General features: G+C 41.0%; 1 protein-coding gene across 5 annotated transcripts in view; it reads left to right on the forward strand.

The window, feature by feature from the left end:
• The first annotated feature begins 17,109 nt into the window (after window positions 1-17,109).
• Setd3 (SET domain containing 3) overlaps window positions 17,110-18,736 on the forward strand; it is a 79,686-nt gene continuing 78,059 nt past the window's right edge. For 3 of the 5 annotated variants that reach the window (XM_070099105.1, XM_070099104.1, XM_070099107.1), the window contains exon 1: window positions 17,120-18,271. The gene's annotated coding sequence lies outside the window, so the exon portion shown is untranslated. Of the gene's footprint in view, window positions 18,272-18,736 lie in introns of all 5 variants that reach the window. The other 2 variants (XM_070099103.1, XM_070099108.1) reach the window with 2 other exon arrangements.

An 18,736-nucleotide genomic window follows, 5' to 3' on the forward strand; every position in this document is an offset into this window, starting at 1 on the left:
CCTGTATATCTTGTACATGTACTTGTAGTAAATAAAGATATTTTATTATTGTCCCGCCTGTATCCCACGCCTATAGCCACAACTGCACCCAAGGCCTACGGTTGCAGCTTTAACCCAGGCCTATAGTCACCTGTACCCCAAGTCTAGAACCACAACTGTACCCCGGGCCTACAACCAGAACGGAATCCCAGGTATAGTCACTTTATCCCAGGCCTAAAGCCACAACTGAATCCCAGGCCTACAGCCACAACTGAATCCCAGGCCTACAGCCACAACCGAATCCCAGGCCTACAGCCACAACTGAATCCCAGACCTAAACCCACAACTGAATCTTAGGCCTAAAACCGTAACTGAATCGCAGGCCTACAGCCACAACCGAATCCCAGGCCTACAGCCACAACTCAATTCCAGGTCTACAGCCACAACTGAATTCCAGGCCTACAACCGCAACTGAATCCCAGGCTCAGGGGGTATATCCTATGAGGACTCGTCTTGTTGCAAAACTCTGTACTGTCTCTTAATTTCTTGACAAGGTGCGGGTTCCATGTTGGTGCTGCGTACTCCAATATGGGCCTGACGTACACGGTGTACAGTATCGTGAATGACTCCTTAGATGTCGAAACGCTAGTCTTAGGTTTGAAAGACGCTGAGATCAAACCCTAATCCACCGCGAGACCTGGTTACAGACCGGGTAGAGGGGGCGTTGATCCCCGAAACCCCGTCCAGGTATACTCCAGGCAATATACTGCAGCAGTTATTTGGTTGATGTACGCCACAGGAAATGTGCTTGGTATGATACCCCAAGTTCCTTCTCCTGAAGTGAGGGTAGCAGCCTCTGACCATCGAGCCTGTACTCTGTCTGCGGTCTTCTTTGTCCTTTCCCAAGCTTCATAACTTTGCTCTTGGTAGGGTTAAACTCCAGGAGCCATTTGTCATATCTACCTTTCCTGGTCCTTGTCTATTAGTATTCTCATTAGTTTCACGTCGTCTGCGAACAGGGATGCCTTCTCTCCCTCTCTCTGTACGTTGGTATGTGTATGTGAAGCTGTAATGGTGCTAAACCTGGCGTATAAGCGGACGAGAATCGGTGCATCGACCAACTAGCCGGGATGAGTGTGATGTGGGCTAGTCAACCAACTCAACACACACACTCTCTCTCTCTCTCTCTCTCTCTCTCTCTCTCTCTCTCTCTCTCTCTCTCTCTCTCTCTCTCTCTCTCTCTCTCTCTCTCTCTCTCTCTCTCTCTCTCTCTCTCTCTCTCTCTCTCTCTCTCTCTCTCTCTCTCTCTCTCTCTCTCTCTCTCTCTCTCTCTCTCTCTCTCTCTCTCTCTCTCTCTCTCTCTCTCTCTCTCTCTCTCTCTCTCTCTCTCTCTCTCTCTCTCTCTCTCTCTCTCTCTCTCTCTCTCTCTCTCTCTGGTGATGCTGCATCTCCTACTGACAGTTTCTGGTTTTACGTATAGGCTGATGGCGAGAGGATATATAAATCTTCCCAAATGCCTTGATATCAATCAAATATTTTAGATATTTTTCTTAAAATTTATGTTATAGAAAATGTATATGGGAAGTACAGTATAAACCGAAATCCACTCATAATTGTTTGTTCCAGTGAAAGAGGAAGAAATCTCTCGTATTTGCTACTTTCTTCCTGAATCAAACCTAATTACCAGCTCCAAAATTCCAGGTGGATTCAGCGCTTCTCAATAATAATAATAGTAATAATAATAATAATAGTAATAATAATTCGAAGAATTATTTCTTTGAATTATTAACCCAAGATACTGAAGACAGCCAATGATAAAAATTTAACTCTTAGATACCAGTTCACTTTTAGGTTAATTGGGACAGCTGGTGTTAAAAGAATTGCCCATATCTTCCAGGTAGGTACATCTGACCCTTCCCTGGATTGAACCCGGGTCCTTCTGGTTGTGAGCCGAACGCGTGGAGTTCTTAAACAAATACAGAATTAAGTCATTAGAGATTTGCACAGGTGTCTCTTTACCACCAAAACACTTACCAGAGTGGAAAAAATAATTATCCTAGCAATCAAAGATCATGTCACTTAATAAAAAAACTTAACTGGCATCAATTAATCGCTGTTATCACTCCTTTAAGTTTTGCACACCATAATAATAATAATAATAATAATAATAATAATAATAAATGACGATAATAATGATAAATGATACCGGACATTAATAATAATAACAAATGATGAAAATAATAACAAATAATAGTAATAATAATAATAATAATAATAATAATAATAATAATAATATCTCCCTATAAAAAGGCGCCATTGCAGGTGGAAGTGCCATTATTGACTCATGATGGTCTGATGGCGTCACCTGGCATGGTAGCCTAATAAATAATTGACTTTCCAACTTCCACAATTATATACTGTAAGAAAATACGAAATATTCAAATATTTCATTCACAATGATAATAAAGATAAAAAACCAAACCTTCCAAGTGATTACCACTGTGCTATGCCTAGCCAAAAATAACACTGGGATATAGTTACTGGTCCAGCTATTTCAAGGTAAATCCAGCCTTAATGAGTTGCCTTGACGCTAGTGGGATGGCAGACCAGAGAGGCCTAGCTTCTCCCTACGAGCCCCGTGAGGGCGGGGAATGTGGCTAGGCCTGGGGACAGTTGGTCCCAAAGATGAGGAGGTACTTGTACCTCCTCCCATGACGGACTTAGGTCTCAGACACTCCCTAGACAGGGAGCCGAAGTCGGGCCACCACTTGGAAAAGGCCCGGGCCGGGAGAGCTAATGAATGGCTCTTGATCCCTGGAATTGGGTCTACACTCCCCTTCCTTAGGTTAAACTCGATTACTTACTGTTTCCCTTTGACGCTTACGAGTTTAGAGCCTCCCCATGAATATAATAATACAATAACAATGAGAGATCCTATCCACCATAACATGACATGAACATTATACACAGTCAGGACATACAGCTCACAGACTATTTTAAAATATAGTATTGTTCCAGTCACGGTATTATGCCTTTTCATTTTTTTATAGGATTCGATAGATTATATATTTTTTATTGGACCAATGAAACTATAGGCGTATGCGTGTATTTAACACCTGACGACATATTTTGTACACAAATTATCATAATTTTAAATCAAATTTACTCCTAACTGCATTTCAGGGAGGAAATTTTATTAATGAAAAACCTTCATTTTTCACCATCACAGTTGAAATCCTACCACAGCTCATTTACAAGCTAAGAAGGAAGGAACACTGCAGCAGGCTCACTGGTCCATTCTGTTGGAGTGTGAGCAAGGTAATATTTTGTGGATTCAGGGAAAACGGTTAACCGGACTTGAGTCCTGGAGGTGGGTAATACAGTGCCTGCACTCTCTCTCTCTCTCTCTCTCTCTCTGTATATATATATATATATATATATATATATATATATATATATATATATATATATATTAATATATATATATATATATATATATATATATATATATATATATATATATATATATATATATATATATATATATATATATATATTAATATATATATATATATATATATATATATATATATATATATATATATATATATATATATAGTATATATATATATATATATATAAGCTAGAGATAGCCAAAGAGAGAGCACGAGAGTAGGGAAGAGAAGTAATGAAGAGAGAAAGAAAAGACTAGAGGCAACATCTGACTACTTGCGCAGTGACTTCCGGCACAGACTCCCGGACATTACCCTCCGCCTCGTGAAGGTGTTCAACTAGGAAGTGCTGCTGGCTTCAGATAAAACTTTTTTTTTTTTAGCAAAATTTCATTAGTAGTGTGCTGCTACTCTGTTATTTGTGATATTTCGTAATGGGAACAAAATCTAAGTTTCTCCTGTCAGTGTCATATTCCATTATGCAGGATGGAGTCATACAATGTGCTGAAATACGCCAGCCTGAGCTGGGAGACTTCAGTAGTGTCAGCCTGAGCTGGGAGACTTCAGTAGTGTCAGCCTGAGCTGGGAGACTTCAGTAGTGTCAGCCTGAGCTGGGAGACTTCAGTAGTGTCAGCCTGAGCTGGGAGACTTCAGTAGTGTCAGCCTGAGCTGGGAGACTTCAGTAGTGTCAGCCTGAGCTGGGAGACTTCAGTAGTGTCAGCCTGAGCTGGGAGACTTCAGTAGTGTCAGCCTGAGCTGGGAGACTTCAGTAGTGTCAGCCTGAGTTGATTGACATAGGTAATGTCTGCCTGAGCTTGTAGATTTCAGAAGTGTCAGCCTGAGCCGGGAAATTTCAGTAGGACAATGAGGATCACCCTTCATGGGAGAGGGGTTGCGTTGATAAGTGTGACGGGATCCTGATCCCAGAAATTGAGATTACCCTCGCTTTATTTTACATCAAATCTGATTACCTTCGATTCCACAGGCGCTGTACTAGCCTTTCGCTTCCCCATGAATATAATAATAATTATAACAATAATAATAATGATAAAAGCAACAACTACTACAGCAACATCAACACCAACAATCAACAACATATCACATATTACATATTACGGTTTTAGATGGAAAATATACATGCGGACTGAAAACTGATCATTGACTTGTGTTAGAACTTCCACTTTGTTGAGTTTTTAGGTTTAATGCCTATCGACTTCAATATTCGGATCTCCTGTACGCCACCTATCTGGAAACTCTAAAAGAGGGAACAAATTATCAGTGTATATGGGCTATAATATGCCCCCTTCCATGTACATTATATACACTGCTACGCTTACTCGGCGCATATGTGTCGAGAGGAAAGTGGAAAACTTCTTCCACTTACTGGGATACTCTTATACAAGTGTTGCAGATGACATTGTGTGTCAGGAAAGGGAGTGTAGTACATAGCTGGTCAATAGTGGTAGTAGTGTTTTAAACAAGGTATATACTGACAAATGTATAAAAGAAATTGAAGAGAATCGCTAGGCAAATTTAATAGGGATATGATTCTCCCACCAGACACCAGGGGCTTTATCACTTCATTGATGAAATCCCCAATGAGCGAAACGTTCTCTATTTAAAGTTGCTTAACGCTGCGTTTAACGCATGTCTAATTTATATTGTGGAAATAGTAGTAGAAAGTGAAGGCAGACGTAGTCAATAGTGGTAGAAGTAATAGCAAATGGTTGTTACATTAAGACTAGGCTCGAAATTCCTCCTTTCTAGTTAAATTTCCTTGCAAAGTAAAATGACGCCTGGTTTCTCCATCCATCAGTATTCACTTGAGCAGTTTGGATCAAGGTGATGGAGAAACTAGTTTTCCTAGCCAGAATTCATCTATCAAGACTGGATCTGTATTCCTTTCAGGTAGCCTTAAGCTTTACCTGCAGCTAACCTTGATGTAGACCAAAGTTATGTCTCATGTTACCCGTCTTCTCCATGTACTTAGAAAACATTGTAATACGTAAGTTCGGACCATATTAACATGACCTTCAGCTGACCTAAGCAGAATGCTGGTCAGGAGAGATAAAGATCATAAATTTGATGGTAACAGGTCACAGCATTCGAGCACCAAATTGTTGTCAGGTAAATAAACTTAAGTACCGAATTTTACCGTGATTTTTACATCAAATGGGCTTATAGAGACGGAAGGAAGAGGGAGGGTGAGTGGTTATGGAGGAAGTAAAGGTGAACAGGATATGCACAAGAATGTAAACATACTGTCAGCAGGCAGTGCTGCAACAGTGGGTAGTACGTCCTTGAATGTTGCCATCATTGCACGAGTGTACGTGATGCGGGTTTTGCATCATGCACTGCAACACAACCACTTCCTCACCACCTGTTGATTACTTCCACCGTTAACACTGCACTCTTCTCTAAATCTTCCCAAGTCTTCAACTAATTTATAAGTCAAACAAGTATTCAGTTTCTCTCTATATATACACAATCCACTGACCTAACAGGAAGAGACAACAAAACAGCATCTCACTCACCATCCAACAAACACTTCCATCAAACAAACTATTAATTTACTCCACTATGCGGTCGACCACATATAGCCTGTGATAATTTACTTATTTTGCTGCCAGATTGGTCTCGAAATAAGACATTAGGCTAATAAAACAGGGTAGAAGACTTACATGAGACGCACAAAACTCTCATGGGTACAACCTTGGTAGGCACAGCCAGACTTACGTACTAAAGATCATTAATGAATTCTAATTTCTACTTGGTATTTCTCTACTATCGTTTGCTAAGTTTTTTTATTTATAAAGTATGCTGAACTAAGTAATGAGAATGCGGCTTTTATACGAAACTCACATGTAAAGAAATATATGACAATAATAAAGAAAAACTTCAGATATGCGATATAATATGGAGTCCAGAATTACAAAAAAATGAACAATGAAGGTATAGAAAAAGAGAAGCTGTACCATCTTTAAATGAATGAGAATATAATAAGAATGGGTAGATCTTATGGAACTAGAGCGCTGTCCTCGTACACAGCTATCAGAGTACACATCTACGTCAGCAGTGATATCATATCTACATAAACCTGGATGATAATGATTTAAACTAGAATTGTTGCACTTGTGTTTATGCTTGCATTCGTGCTTAACATGTGTTAAATTAATGAGAGGAAGGATAACAATGAGACAGGTCGGGAGAGCAGATGTAAGTGACAGATAACAGAAAACCTTATGGGTTATATCGAGGTTATCTACTGACACAATGTAAATTAGTATTATTTCTGCCGAAAGACAAATGAGGTCAGTGTAGTAAAGCAGGAGGCTCTCTCCCCATCCTGCATTCCAATATATCTATGGGCCTCAAAACACAGGATGAACACATTTACCGCGTCATACTGGAAAATTGCAATGCATGCATGGTGATTCACTGGGAAACGTGAATGCCTAGTCTAAATTTAACATTATTGCTGCTGCAAATTGTAAATGTTTCTTAAACTGTTTGCATTCTTTACATTATATTGTGTTTGCTCTACTAACATCACAGGTCAGCCTGTTCCAGTGTTTTGTGAGTATTGGCAAATTACCTTCCAACCACGCTTATATTACTGTTATTAGCAGTCATTCTGTGAGTGGTAGTCAAAAGATTAGAGAGGTGTATAATGGCTCCAAGGCCTGGGCTCCAAAGTTTTGATAGCCATGTAAGATACTCGAAGAGGTTAGGTTAGGTAAGATTCGTCAGGAAACAGGCCAAATGTTTCTTGACTTGGGTCTTAGTCAAATGATGACTACCATTGGAGCTTTTGGTCATCCGACTGAGGCCTTCCACTGGCTTACCGGTCCACCCCCTTTAAAAATTAGTATTTTTTGTTATTGTAAAGAGCCTTGAATTTCAAATAGGTACTCTTAGTGACTCAGTTTGTTTTTAGTATCTTCAAGGTTTGAATGAGTGTCATTGGTGTAAGTACACCAGCTGTGTACACTCACATATGTACACCCTTCAACCGTTAAACTGTGACGGCCTTTATCATTGTTGAAAGAGAGAGAGAGAGAGAGAGAGAGAGAGAGAGAGAGAGAGAGAGAGAGAGAGAGAGAGAGAGAGAGAGAGAGAGAGAGAGAGAGAGAGAGAGAGAGAGAGAGAGAGAGAGAGAGAGAGATAATATGTGTACTCAGTTTGCTGGTAATTATTCTCCCTCTGTGAAAGTTGAACTTGATAATCAGGGTGTGGCTAAAATTCTCTACCCAGTGTGGTGGTAATATTTACATCTAAGTACCAGTTGATGCTACAGAAAAAAGTCATGCACAAGAATATAGCAGTGTGTAAAATTTCCCTGTTGTCATGATGTCTCTGACCGCCGTACCATGAGGTCACACATCAGTTTCCCTTCTTTCCCTGGTTCTCAGCGCAGAGGTTAGGTTAGGTAAGATTCATCAGGAAATAGGACATTTGTTTCCTGACGCGGGTCTTAGTCGTATGATGACTCACCACTGAAGCTCTTTGTCATCTGACAGAGGCCTTCCGCTGGCTTACCAGTCCCCACTTCAAAAATTAATACATAATATGTAACCAAGAGGACCCTCGTTTGGGTCTCAGACCGGGAAATATGTATAAGAAAGCTTTCTTATAACCTGCTACTCCTGTTCACGTGTTGAATACCATATCTTGGGCCCTTCCCCCAAAAAATAAACGTGCAAGTATACTTCAGACCTTTTATATCAGGCATTTTTCTCTAAATTAGTTTTTTATGAAAAAAAAAATGATCGTATAGTGGAAAATTTCATTTTCCTAAAAATACTAGGGGAAAAAATCTGCTTTTCGAAATACAGTTTTTATAAAAAAATATATAAGGTGTAGTATATACTTTAAATAAAACATGTCTGCACTTTGTGTTGTATCTTATGGCGATAACGGATGTATTTTTTTTACGTGGATTTACAGTAATTCCTTTTTAATATCTGAGTATACCAAACTAAGTTTCTTCTCTGGAACGAATGTTTAAGGAAATCATCAATTTAATCATTTGAAAAATATGTAAGTTGATTGCATGTGTAAAAACAACATGAACTGTTATTTAAAGATATCTGGTGACGCCATAAGAGAGGTGAGTGGTCCACCAGTATACAGTCACGTGTTTCAATATCAGTAAAAACACTCGTCCACTCACGTCATTATCTCTACCCCACAGTCTTCCACTCACACTGTCTTCCACTCACTGTCTCTACCCTACACTGTCTTCCACTCACTGTCTCTATCCTACACTGTCTTCCACTCACTGTCTCTACCCTACACTGTCTTCCACTCACACTGTCTTCCACTCACTGTCTCTACCCTACACTGTCTTCCACTCACACTGTCTTCCACTCCCTGTCTCTACCCTACACTGTCTTCCACTCACTGTCTCTACCCTACACTGTTTTCCACTCACACTGTCTTCCACTCACTGTCTCTACCCTACACTGTTTTCCACTCACACTGTCTTCCACTCACTGTCTCTACCCTACACTGTCTTCCACTCACTGTCTCTACCCTACACTGTCTTCCACTCACTGTCTCTACCCTACACTGTCATCCACTCACACTGTCTTCCACTCACTGTCTCTACCCTACACTGTCTTCCACTCACTGTCTCTACCCTACACTGTCATCCACTCACTGTCTCTACGCTGTCATCCACTCACACTGTCTTCCACTCACACTGTCTCTACCCTACACTGTCTTCCACTCACACTGTCTCTACCCTACACTGTCTTAGACTCATACTATCTCTACCTACATTATTTCCTCCACCTAAACCGTAATAATAATAATAATAATAATAATAATAATAATAATAATAATAATAATAATAATAATGTAATGATAATGTCCAGTACCTGGCCTAGGCAGCTGTTATTGTGGGGTCACAATAAACAAACTACTCACAACATGAACGGGAGACGTACAGTAAATTAACCATTCAGGCCGTACGAATTCATTTTGGAAAGTTTTACGAAAAGATAAGATTCATGAATGAAGTTTTCTACGTAGTTTTGAGCTGCCTTGCATTGGCTAGCAGGCCTATTGCAGAGTTCCTTTTCTTACAGTATTTACAGTTCTCACAATTCAATGTTGCAACAGTAAAGGTTGGAGTTGACAGTCCCACTAGTTGATGGTAAGGTCTTTACGGTCCTTGTTCACTCACTGCATGAGTGCACTGTACCAAAAAAAAAAAAGTCCTCCATAGGAATAAAAAGTGCACTGCTCAAAAATTTCGCACATGGAAATGAAAAGTGAACTGTCCATTGGGAAAAGTAACTAATGAATCGACCACTTTCCATCAAGGCTGAGGGACTGACCACCTCAAATTTACCTCTGACTTCTACAGTCTACAGATTTCCAATAGCCTGTATTCAACTGAAGAAGGCTACTGCACAGGCGAAACGTTTTGGCAATATACCCGTGTTAAACATGTGCCTTACTCGTCTACAAAATGTAGAATCGTGTGTTGGACGTGATTCAGCCATTGCTGCGTCAAAACAAGGCCAGATATGAATCACTAAGTGGAAACCTTTTCTCTTTGGGGTTAACTCAAGGTTGTCAAAGTGAAGAGAGTGTTAAACCACTAGCTTTGTGCGTCAGATGCTTCGTACCGTGGTAAGCCAATTTGGCTTCTACGTCATTGGGAAGAAATCGTATCTTTAGAAACCTGTCTCTCAAGCTCAACTCGTTTGGAAATGTAATATAATCAAGGTCTAACATAGACTGATAAATTAGACACATGTGAAACAGTTGGGTATCTTTATTGAGGAAACGTTTCGCCACACAGTCCAATACAAAGAAGTGAAGTTACTGTGTAGCGAAACGTTTCCTCAATAAAGATACCCAAGTGTTGCGTATATTTCTCCCCTCAAGGGAGGTTCCTTGACGCTGGTGAGGGGCTCTTGATCTGGGAATCGGATCTGTGCTCCAGTTCCCTAAATTAAGCCTGAATACCTTCCATCCCCTCCCCCCACATATGCGTTGAATAATTCTACGGGTTTAGCGCTTTTAATGATTATAATAATGCTCATGTTTCTCTGGTGAATGATGACAGTGATGAATGATTCATCACGTAAAGAATTTACATGTAAAAGAAACTGTCTTTGCACTAGACAGAGATATTATAAATTACGGTAATCTTCTTTTATTTTACGAGGCTTTCTGGGAATTACACAGCAATTTGCACCCACTATGAGTTTGATTACTCATACAGGATGTGTCAGCAGGTGTCAACGACTTGTAAAAGGTCTCGGTGAGCAATACTAAAAAGGTAGCTTGTGTTGTTAGGTGGCCAGGGAATTGGCTGTCCAGGAGAACGAGAGAGAGAGAGAGAGAGAGAGAGAGAGAGCTGAGCTGATGTAGGTAACAGCTCTTAGCCTGTAAATAAAGTTAGGAGTCCTAAACTTAATTAACCCTGTGTGAGACAGGGAGGAGAGAGAGAGAGAGAGAGAGAGCTGATGTAGGTAACAGCTCTTAGCCTGTAAATAAAGTTAGGAGTCCTAAACTTAATTAACCCTGTGTGAGACAGGGAGGAGAGAGAGAGAGAGCTGATGTAGGCAGGGCCTGATTAAGAAGTCTCCGGGCCCTAGGCTATTCAGATTGGCGGGGCCCCTTTGAGTTACGGGTAAGCGAAGCGACCCCTTCCAGCTTGGGGTGGGGGGTAGGGGTCGGTGTGAGCCTGTTTAAGGTCTAATTAAATACATTCTGGCTATTTAGATTAAATTTAATAGGGAAAGTACATCAAGACAACCAAAACCATTTACCAACAGCCATTATAACTATCTTGTTAAATCATGCATTTTAAAGAGAATAAACTCAAGACAGCATAGTATTACTAGATTAGGCTATTAAAGTAGTGACATCATGTACCTATTATATTCAGCATAACCACTACAGCACTATTATTCCCTTTATAAATCACTGACCATTATTGTTATCATTGCATCATGCATAAGACTATCAAATCATATAAACTCAAGAAAGTAAAGAATTGTTTATATTCACAGGCACTTCTTAAATAAACTTTTTTCTGCATTTCATATTGGCAAAATCATCATTTATATTCTGAAAATCAATATTTCATGTTAGATCAGACTCAATGGTCAACAAGGCTAGGTTACACAATTTGTCTTGGCTCATTGTTGAACGGAGCTGGTTTTTCACTCTTTTCAAAACAGAAAATGAACGTTCTCCTTCACAGTTAGTAGCTGGAAGTGTTAGGTCAACATTAGGGAAGGTTTCTGAGATACCTGCATTTCTTAAATGTTTCAAAGCAGCTGAGGGCGCACATTTTTCAGGTGGAGCTTTAATCTGATTCATATACCCAGAAAAAATGAACTATTTCTTCAACAAATGTGTCCTGAACATCTGCTGAAAGGTGTTGTTGCAACTTTAATGCAGCTTCTCTCAATTCTATCAACAACACTTCAGTTAATTTGTCACAGTACAAGTCTAGATAACGTGTAATTACTACAGAAAATTGGAGAGGAATCTCCCATACTCACCCATTAGCGGGAAAACACAGCTGTTCTGATGTAAACAAAGGCGTGTTGAGTGTTGCCTTCTATGGTTAGGTTTATTTATTTTTATTTTATTTTATTTCATTATTTATTTTTGTTTTGATTAATTTTTAAAAACCAATTTTACTCTCCAAACACTTGAACTTTTTAGGTAGGGACCCCTTTGCACTTGCACCATGTGCGCAGTCTTGGTGGTCTGGTGGCTAAAACTCCTGCTTCACACACGGAGGGCTCGGGTTCGATTCCCGGCGGGTGGAAATTCCGACACGTTTCCTTACACCTATTGTCCTGTTCACCTAGCAGCAAATAGGTACCTGGGTGTTAGTCGACTGGTGTGGGTCGCATCCTGGGGGACAAGATTAAGGACCCCAATGGAAATAAGTTAGACAGTCATCGATGACGCACTGACTTTCTTGGGTTATCCTGGGTGGCTAACCCTCCGGGGTTAAAAATCCGAACGAAATCTTATCTTATCTTGGATGAGCCCCTGAACCCCTTGGACCGCGGGGCCCTAGGCAAATGCCTAGTTTGCCTATGCGGTAATCCGGCCCTGGATGTAGGTAACAGGTCTAGCTTATAAATAAAGTTAGGAACCCTAAATCTAACCTTGTCAAACCCAATATAAGTGAGAGAAAGAGAAAGAGAAAGAGAGAGAGAGAGAGAGAGAGAGAGAGAGAGAGAGAGAGAGAGAGAGAGAGAGAGAGAGAGAGAGAGAGAGAGAGAGAGTTGAGTCAGTATGATGCTGCGCAGTAACTAAGGGACTAAGCAGGTGTGTACCTGATACCTGTAGGTTGTTAATTTCTTTTATTGAGTTTAATACCTATCGAATACACGAAGGTCATTGTGGCTGCATGTTACCTGTATACTACCAAAGACATTATCTGTAGAATAAAGGTTGAAGTTAAGTCTCAGTATATACACTAAAAAATACTCACCCCTTGGTGCATATAACCTTGTGGTGGTTGTACAGTCTGTGGTATGTTAATGTGGTTCTGGTACAGTGATGGAAGTGTACTGCGGTAGTGGTAGTGTGGTGGTGTTATGGTAACAGTAGTGTGGTGGTGTTGTGGTAATAGTGTAGTGGTGTTGTGGTAGCAGTAGTGTGGTGTAATAGTGTAGTGGTGTTGTGGTAACAGTAGTGTGGTGGTGTTGTGATAGCAATAGTGTGGTGGTGTTGTGGTACCAGTAGTGTGGTGGTGTTTTGGTAACAGTAGTGTGGTGGTGTTGTGGTAACAGTAGTGTGGTGGTGTTGTGATAACAGTAGTGTGGTGGTGTTGTGGTAACAGTAGTGTGATGGTGTTGTGGTAATAGTAGTGTAGTGGTGTTGTGGTAACAGTAGTATGGTGGTGTTGTGGTAATAGTAGTGTAGTGGTGTTGTGGTAACAGTAGTGTAGTGATGTTGTGGTAACAGTAGTGTGGTGTAATAGTGTAGTGGTGCTGTGGTAACAGTAGTCTGGTGGAGTTGTGGTAACAGTAGTGTGGTGGTGTTGTGATAACAGTAGTGTTGTGGTGTTGTGGTAACAGTAATGTGGTGGTGTTGTGGTAACAGTAGTGTGGTGGTGTTGTGATAGCAGCGTGGTGATGTTGTGGTAATAGTAGTGTAGAGGTGTTGTGGTAACAGTAGTGTGGTGTAATAGTGTAGTGGTGTTGTGGTAACAGTAGTGTGGTGTAATAGTGTGGTGGTGTTGTGGTAACAGTAGTGTGGTGGTGTTGTGGTAACAGTAGTGTGGTGGTGAGAGAGCCACAGAATTTGGTTAACACAAGCCTATCTGATGTTATCCTGACGCCAAATGACTTCGAATAGGCGATAAATGACATGCCCATGCACTCTGCCCCAGGGCCAGACTCATGGAACTCCGTGTTCATCAAGAACTGCAAGAAGCCCCTATCACGAGCTTTTACCATCCTATGGAGAGGGAGCATGGACACGGGGGTCATCCCAGTTACTAAAAACAACAGACATAGCCCCACTCCACAAAGGGGGCAGTAAAGCAACAGCAAAGAACTACAGACCGATAGCACTAACATCCCATATCATAAAAATCTTTGAAAGGGTCCTAAGAAGTAAGATCACCACCCATCTAGAAACCCATCAATTACACAATCCAGGGCAACATGGGTTTAGAGCAGGTCGCTCCTGTCTGTCTCAACTATTGGATCACTACGACAAGGTCCTAAATGCACTAGAAGACAAAAAGAATGCAGATGTAATATATACAGACTTTGCAAAAGCCTTCGACAAGTGTGACCATGGCGTAATAGCGCACAAAATGCGTGCTAAAGGAATAACGGGAAAAGTCGGTCGATGGATCTATAATTTCCTCACTAACAGAACACAGAGAGTAGTAGTCAACAGAGTAAAGTCCGAGGCAGCTATGGTGAAAAGCTCTGTTCCACAAGGCACAGTACTTGCTCCCATCTTGTTCCTCATCCTCATATCTGACATAGACAAGGATGTCAGCCACAGCACCGTGTCTTCCTTTGCAGATGACACCCGAATCTGCATGACAGTGTCTTCCATTGCAGACACTGCAAGGCTCCAGGCGGACATCAACCAAATCTTTCAGTGGGCTGCAGAAAACAATATGAAGTTTAACGATGAGAAATTTCAATTACTCAGATATGGTAAACACGAGGAAATTAAATCGTCATCAGAGTACAAAACAAATTCTGGCCACAAAATAGAGCGAAACACCAACGTCAAAGACCTGGGAGTGATCATGTCGGAGGATCTCACCTTCAAGGACCATAACATTGTATCAATCGCATCTGCTAGAAAAATGACAGGATGGATAATGAGAACCTTCAAAACTAGGGATGCCAAGCCCATGATGACACTCTTCAGGTCACTTGTTCTATCTAGGCTGGAATATTGCTGCACACTAACAGCACCTTTCAAGGCAGGTGAAATTGCTGACCTAGAAAATGTACAGAGAACCTTCACGGCGCGCATAACGGAGATAAAACACCTCAATTACTGGGAGCGCTTGAGGTTCCTAAACCTGTATTCCCTGGAATGCAGGCGGGAGAAATATACACCTGGAAAGTCCTAGAGGGACTAGTACCGAACTTGCACACGAAAATCACTCACTACGAAAGCAAAAGACTTGGCAGACGATGCAACATCCCCCCAATGAAAAGCAGGGGTGTCACTAGCACGTTAAGAGACCATACAATAAGTGTCAGGGGCCCGAGACTGTTCAACTGCCTCCCAGCATACATAAGGGGGATTACCAACAGACCCCTGGCAGTCTTCAAGCTGGCACTGGACAAGCACCTAAAGTCGGTTTCTGACCAGCCGGGCTGTGGCTCGTACGTTGGTTTGCGTGCAGCCAGCAGCAACAGCCTGGTTGATCAGGCGCTGATCCACCAGGAGGCCTGGTCACAGACCGGGCCGCGGGGGCGTTGACCCCCGAAACTCTCTCCAGGTAAACTCCAGGTGTGTGTGTCATGAACTACATTGTCATTAAATGTCAAAAATCTGAATATTTTTTTTTCAGAAGACCCAGTATACCACGGAAAATTCAGTTGTCAAAGAATCAAGCGAAAGAAATGCTGCGGTCTTGGCAAAGACAAAACGCCTTACAGAATTTTTCTCTGCCTCCATAGTGGAAATCCTAGAAGCTAATAATGAAGAACCAGTACCACTACCAGATGATATTTCTTCTGAGGACCCACCCGCATTACCAAGTGTGGAAAATACTGCATATATTTTCCAGAAATACAGTAGTTATATGTAAATAGATGGCCATACTGTATTTAATCAAATTTATGTTATCGAAAACGGGAAGCTGCACCTGCGTAGGACAGTCGCCATTATTGTTTGAATTGAACAGACGTTGTGAATAATGGGAAGAATTTTTCGTGCTCTAGAGGTTAAAATTGGGCTGTGCATTCCTGCATAATTTGAGTATCAGGCGACAGGACAAGACAACTCCAGGAACCTCAGATAAGCTGTCTAATTTATGTTTAAATTCTGGCCAGTAAATTTTTCATAAATGTAGGCAAAAGGGGGGGGGGGTCCTGTACATGACACATTAATCTCCAGTCAAATTGGTGAGTGTTATGATTAAGATATATTCTCCTTCTGTTATATAAATGTGTGTATATATATAATCCTTTATTAATTTAATATACAGTCCATAAATTTATATATTTACCAGAATTCCTGGTGATGTATATTTCATTTATAATTAATAGGTCCAGAGCAACTTGTGGATATGACAGTGGTAGGTATCGAAGGGGGACATTTTTTGCGACCTAGGTGTCCCAAATTCCTACTTGTTTATGTAACATTGATAAATAATAATCTTTGTTATTTACTGTTATGTACATAATGAGTTACAAACAGATAAATGTAATTTTCCACACCAAGTACATCTGCAGAAAATAAAAAGAAAATACCAAATCAAGATAGTAAAGGTAATGAATCACCACAACCACATTCTACATTATTATTATTATAATCAAGGGGGAAGCGCTAAACCCGGAGGATTATACAGCGCCTGGGGGGGGGGATGTGGAAGGCATTCAGGCTTAATTCGGGGAACTGGAGCACAGATCCAATTCCCTAAATCAAGAGCCCCTCACCAACATCAAGGAACCTTCCTTGAGGGGACCACATTCTACAGATACACTTCAGCAAACACGGACAGTGAAGCCCCACCATGTGATTCAGACCCAGCCATGTGGTTTCCTGTCAGCGTAAAGCATGTGTCCTTTTGATCAACTGTCACCATATACATAGATACCGATAGTGTGACACCAAAGATATAAATACACATCGGTAATTATTATAGAGTGTAGATAGAATATATTACAACCTGAAAATTGTAGTCGGTTATTCTTAAAGTCAATAAAATTGAGAAAAATAAAATCAGACGTCTTCCTCGAAATCTAACATTTTTTTTTTTTCGAAAACTGCTGTTTATCATTTATTTTAGTTCATTTCTTATTTGTAATTGAAATGAATTTCCATGTTGAGGGCCCCACAAACCTAAAGTACCCCAGGCCCCCCAAATTCAAATTCAAATTCAAAGTTTATTCTCTATAAGGATTACAATGCTGAGTTTACAGAAATTTGGTTATTGTGTGGTTTACATGTAGTAAAATAGTGATTACAGAGTGTACCACTAGAACGCTTAGCATGGCTAGGCATTAGGCATTAGTCCCTGACTAGCAAGACCCTATGTCTAGCTCTTATACAATGTCATATGGACCGCACTTGCTCTTCATGGTATTCTTCCTTGACAAAAAACTGAAAGATTGAATACAAATCACCCAGAACAAAATGGTAAGATTCATCCTGGACCTGGATCCAGGAGAGCATGTAAGCCACGATGAATTACAACAATTGAATATGTTGAATGTTGAAGACAGTAAAACAGAAGTTAAATCACGTTTATAAAACTGCTCACAGTGTCCAGAATATCTTGGTGACAATTTTGTCAATGCTGGGAACCAAAGCAATCATAGTACTAGGGAAAGAGAGCACAACTTTGGTAAAATAATGTTCCCTTCATGTAGAGTACTAGTGGTAAAATAATCTGCCCTTCATGTAAAGTACTAATGGTACAATAATCTACCCTCATGTATAGTACTAGTGGTACAATAATCTCCCCACATGTAGAGTACTAGTGGTACAATAATCTCCCCACATGTAGAGTACTAGTGGTACAATAATCTCCCCTCATGTATAGTACTAGTGGTACAATAATCTCCCCACATGTAGAGTACTAGTGGTACAATAATCTCCCTCTGCGTGCGGCCAACAGTAACAGCCTGGTTGATCAGTCTCTGATCCAATATGAGGCCTGGTCACAGACAGGGCCGCGGGGGCGTTGACCCCCGAAACCCTCTCCAGGCAAACTCTCGTGTAGAGTACTAGTGGTACAATAGTAGTGGAGTTGAGCGCCTCTGGTGGTGAGAGCGGTGGCCTTGATAGAGGTTCCTTGAAGGTGGTGGTGAGGGTCTCTTGATCCAAGGAATGTGATCAATGCCACCTGGGAGTGAACTTATCCTCCCAGATGGTCCATGACCCCCAGGGACTGAGCGCCCTATCATGAGTAGTACTGATAGTGAGGGTGTAGTATTGCCATCTAGTGGTGGTAGTCAGAGTTAGTCAGATTACCAGTCATGGTGTTATAGTGAAGGTCAGGACAGTGACCAACCTCAAGGGCACTAAAGGTCAGTTGAACTTTAATGGTCGTACAGAAGAGACGTGTTGCTCCTTCTCCTCCCCCCCCCCCCCGCCGGCATTACCGTTTCCTCATCCTTTTAATACACCTAAATAACGTAAGTATTGTCTGGTGACGTATTTGTCAGTACAACAGTAGAGTTGAGCTGTAGCTCCTGGTACCCACCACCAGTTTGGTCACCAATTTATTAATATTTTAAGTCTTCATTTTTTGGGGGGGTCTAATGTCTTAGAGGGGGGTGGGGGGGGGGTGATGGACCTTAGTGGAGGGGTTTTGATGCGAGGAACTGGAGCTGCTCCCCTTCCTCTGATCAAACAATAACTCTCACACTAGGCGTTACGTAACTCATAATTATGTATCCAGTTCTGGTCTATTTTTTTCCATTATTGAAAAATAACTGTGAAGGTCTCTTGATCCAAGAACTTGTCCCTTGTGATCCAAGGCGCAAGTTCCTTGGATCAAGAGACCTTCACTAAATCATGTAAACAAATTGTTAATCATCAGGTTTACGTGAAAGAAATATTTATTAAAGAAAAAGATAGCTCTACCGTATTGAACATTA

The sequence above is a fragment of the Cherax quadricarinatus genome, chromosome 66, assembly GCF_038502225.1.
Source record: "Cherax quadricarinatus isolate ZL_2023a chromosome 66, ASM3850222v1, whole genome shotgun sequence".
NCBI lineage: Eukaryota > Metazoa > Arthropoda > Malacostraca > Decapoda > Parastacidae > Cherax > Cherax quadricarinatus.